This window comes from Anopheles gambiae (assembly GCF_943734735.2).
Source record: "Anopheles gambiae chromosome X unlocalized genomic scaffold, idAnoGambNW_F1_1 X_unloc_93, whole genome shotgun sequence".
NCBI classification, from domain to species: Eukaryota; Metazoa; Arthropoda; class Insecta; order Diptera; family Culicidae; genus Anopheles; species Anopheles gambiae.
The window spans coordinates 20,001-24,329 of NW_026902707.1; positions in this window are offsets into that span (position 1 = coordinate 20,001).

The following is a 4,329-nucleotide window of genomic DNA, read 5'->3' on the forward strand; positions in this document are numbered from 1 at the left end:
ACGGGAGACTTTGCTAGTACGCACGATACTCTGCGCATGTGTACATGCTTTACAACCCAGCCAACTTGAGCACCTAGGGGAAGTTGTGATGCCATCTGAACACCCACCGACTGATGCATTGAACGGCTAAAGTTGACCTTCAATCCGAACTGGCACTCTGCGGCGTGGAGGCAGTTGCGCGACCACTCCTATCCCAAACCAACAAAGCAAGGTGTATCCTACGTGCTCGGTACAAGCACACCACGACGGGACACATTGAACGGTTCAGCGATCTCTCTGCACTAGTGGAAGAACTCCAACGTGATACGGGAGACTTTGCTACAGCGGCTTCTCTGCACTTCTGGGCTACCACCTTGTGACGGGAGACATTGCTAGCGGTCACTCTGCACTAGTGATGGTACACCACCGTGATACGGGAGACATTGCTAACGGCCACTCTGCACAGGTGCCAATACCACCTTGTGACGGGAAACATTGCTAGGCACCGATCGGCATCTCTGCGCGATTACTTGACGCACACCCAACTAAGTCAACTGTTGGACTTTTTCGTAATCACGGCGGGACACATTGAACGAGCTCTAACGGATCTCTGCACGCATGGAACATGGTGGCGGGAATCATTGCTAGAACCGAACGGCGCCTCTGCGCGATGTACAAACAAGCTCAACAGGAACCTCGTATCGGCTGCCGAGCCGGAGCCCGAACAACTTGGATTTTCACTTCTAATTTATATCAACTCACCACTCCCCGAGGGATCCGCAGAATTGCTTCTGGGTCCCGTATCGTTATTTGCGATTCGTGTTTGCATTACACTACATTGAACTATTCCAACTTGTTTATCCGCATGGCGAACATTTGCTGCATTGAACATTTAAGTTCCACTTCGCTCTCCCCTACGTGGGTCTGAGCTTCGCTCTCAGGGAAAAAATATGCCACATTTGGTAGGGAAACCCGGTTTCATCACGCTATGTGCCCTGCACCACCGGCTTAGCGTGAATCCTTCGAGTTTCCCTAAGAAGTTCGATTGGTCTTGCAGAGTTTAAAGACAACGAAGCTTAGTTTCAAGCAATGATTTAATATACGCGTATTAAAAACCCTTAGCTGTTACAACTTTTATGCTTGAAACCATCGCAACGAAGTCTTTGGGTCCGTAGACCCGTGATGTACTGCTCCAGGAAACGTTTTGAAAGGGTGGAAACTCAAAATCATAGGTTAAGATCATCGGCAGAACCCACCAGACACCACTTTTGCTTCATAAGTTCGGCCTATAGTCATATGACGATTTTCATCGGGGAGGGGACGTATGACCCAAACGGGGGCTTATATGACCCACGGACACTGCAAACCATGCTCCTACGACTAAATAGAGGTTAAAACTACGATTTGGGGAAATCTTCATTTTTGACCTCGAAGCAAGGTACCTTCCCTATAGTAGGCAATGAGTAAATGATCATAATCCCAGGAGGGCAAAAAATGGGAACCCGAGAGGAAAGCGCTGTTGGCGCGCCTAAGCTAGTGGCCCGTAGAGTAAAAAGGGTACCCCCAACAAAGTTGTCGTTTGACGTTCTGGTTGCACTTTTTATCATCTAAAATCAGTTTTCTACACGTTTTGAGGGGTTTTAGCAAAAAAAAAATTTTCGATTACTCGAGCTCTCTGGCCCGTTCGGTGCACATTTTTGAAAAAAGCTAGGGAGCTGCCCCTAGGTTCGGGGTGTCACAAAATGTTGAAAAGTGGTCGAAAAACCACTATCCAGAATCGGATGTAGAATCATTAGACGAACTTAAAATTGTTCTACGACACCCATCTGCGACGTTTAGTATTCGAGTTATGGCCCGTACCAGGTCTGACCGAGCAATTTTTGTTCCGCGCACTTTGTGCACCGTACACGTTGATGTTTGTATGAAAAAGTACCCTACCTAGGGACGCGTAGAGCAAATTTGTACCCCCGGGCATGTTGTCGATTGACATTCTGGTTGCACTTTTCATCATCTAGGGTGCGTTCCTGACACGTTTTGAGGGGTTTTAGCAAAAAAAAAAATTTTCGACTACTCGAGCTCTCTGGCCCGTTCGGTGCACATTTTTGAAAAAAGCTAGGGAGCTGCCCCTAGGTTCGGGGTGTCACAAAATGTTGAAAAGTGGTCGAAAAACCACTATCCAGAATCGGATGTAGAATCATTAGACGAACTTAAAATTGTTCTACGACACCCATCTGCGACGTTTAGTATTCGAGTTATGGCCCGTACCAGGTCTGACCGAGCAATTTTTGTTCCGCGCACTTTGTGCACCGTACACGTTGATGTTTGTATGAAAAAGTACCCTACCTAGGGACGCGTAGAGCAAATTTGTACCCCCGGGCATGTTGTCGATTGACATTCTGGTTGCACTTTTCATCATCTAGGGTGCGTTCCTGACACGTTTTGAGGGGTTTTAGCAAAAAAAAAATTTTCGACTACTCGAGCTCTCTGGCCCGTTCGGTGCACATTTTTGAAAAAAGCTAGGGAGCTGCCCCTAGGTTCGGGGTGTCACAAAATGTTGAAAAGTGGTCGAAAAACCACTATCCAGAATCGGATGTAGAATCATTAGACGAACTTAAAATTGTTCTACGACACCCATCTGCGACGTTTAGTATTCGAGTTATGGCCCGTCCTAGGTCTGACCGAGCAATTTTTGTTCCGCGCACTTTGTGCACCGTACACTTTGATGTTTGTATGAAAAAGTACCCTACCTAGGGACGCGTAGAGCAAATTTGTACCCCCGGGCATGTTGTCGATTGACATTCTGGTTGCACTTTTCATCATCTAGGGTGCGTTCCTGACACGTTTTGAGGGGTTTTAGCAAAAAAAAAAATTTTCGACTACTCGAGCTCTCTGGCCCGTTCGGTGCACATTTTTGAAAAAAGCTAGGGAGCTGCCCCTAGGTTCGGGGTGTCACAAAATGTTGAAAAGTGGTCGAAAAACCACTATCCAGAATCGGATGTAGAATCATTAGACGAACTTAAAATTGTTCTACGACACCCATCTGCGACGTTTAGTATTCGAGTTATGGCCCGTCCTAGGTCTGACCGAGCAATTTTTGTTCCGCGCACTTTGTGCACCGTACACGTTGATGTTTGTATGAAAAAGTACCCTACCTAGGGACGCGTATAGCAAATTTGTACCCCCGGGCATGTTGTCGATTGACATTCTGGTTGCACTTTTCATCATCTAGGGTGCGTTCCTGACACGTTTTGAGGGGTTTTAGCAAAAAAAAAAATTTTCGACTACTCGAGCTCTCTGGCCCGTTCGGTGCACATTTTTGAAAAAAGCTAGGGAGCTGCCCCTAGGTTCGGGGTGTCACAAAATGTTGAAAAGTGGTCGAAAAACCACTATCCAGAATCGGATGTAGAATCATTAGACGAACTTAAAATTGTTCTACGACACCCATCTGCGACGTTTAGTATTCGAGTTATGGCCCGTCCTAGGTCTGACCGAGCAATTTTTGTTCCGCGCACTTTGTGCACCGTACACTTTGATGTTTGTATGAAAAAGTACCCTACCTCGGGACGCGTAGAGCAAATTTGTACCCCCGGGCATGTTGTCGATTGACATTCTGGTTGCACTTTTCATCATCTAGGGTGCGTTCCTGACACGTTTTGAGGGGTTTTAGCAAAAAAAAAATTTTCGACTACTCGAGCTCTCTGGCCCGTTCGGTGCACATTTTTGAAAAAAGCTAGGGAGCTGCCCCTAGGTTCGGGGTGTCACAAAATGTTGAAAAGTGGTCGAAAAACCACTATCCAGAATCGGATGTAGAATCATTAGACGAACTTAAAATTGTTCTACGACACCCATCTGCGACGTTTAGTATTCGAGTTATGGCCCGTCCTAGGTCTGACCGAGCAATTTTTGTTCCGCGCACTTTGTGCACCGTACACTTTGATGTTTGTATGAAAAAGTACCCTACCTAGGGACGCGTAGAGCAAATTTGTACCCCCGGGCATGTTGTCGATTGACATTCTGGTTGCACTTTTCATCATCTAGGGTGCGTTCCTGACACGTTTTGAGGGGTTTTAGCAAAAAAAAAATTTTCGACTACTCGAGCTCTCTGGCCCGTTCGGTGCACATTTTTGAAAAAAGCTAGGGAGCTGCCCCTAGGTTCGGGGTGTCACAAAATGTTGAAAAGTGGTCGAAAAACCACTATCCAGAATCGGATGTAGAATCGTTAGACGAACTTAAAATTGTTCTACGACACCCATCTGCGACGTTTAGTATTCGAGATATGGCCCGTCCTAGGTCTGACCGAGCAATTTTTGTTCCGCGCACTTTGTGCACCGTACACTTTGATGTTTGTAT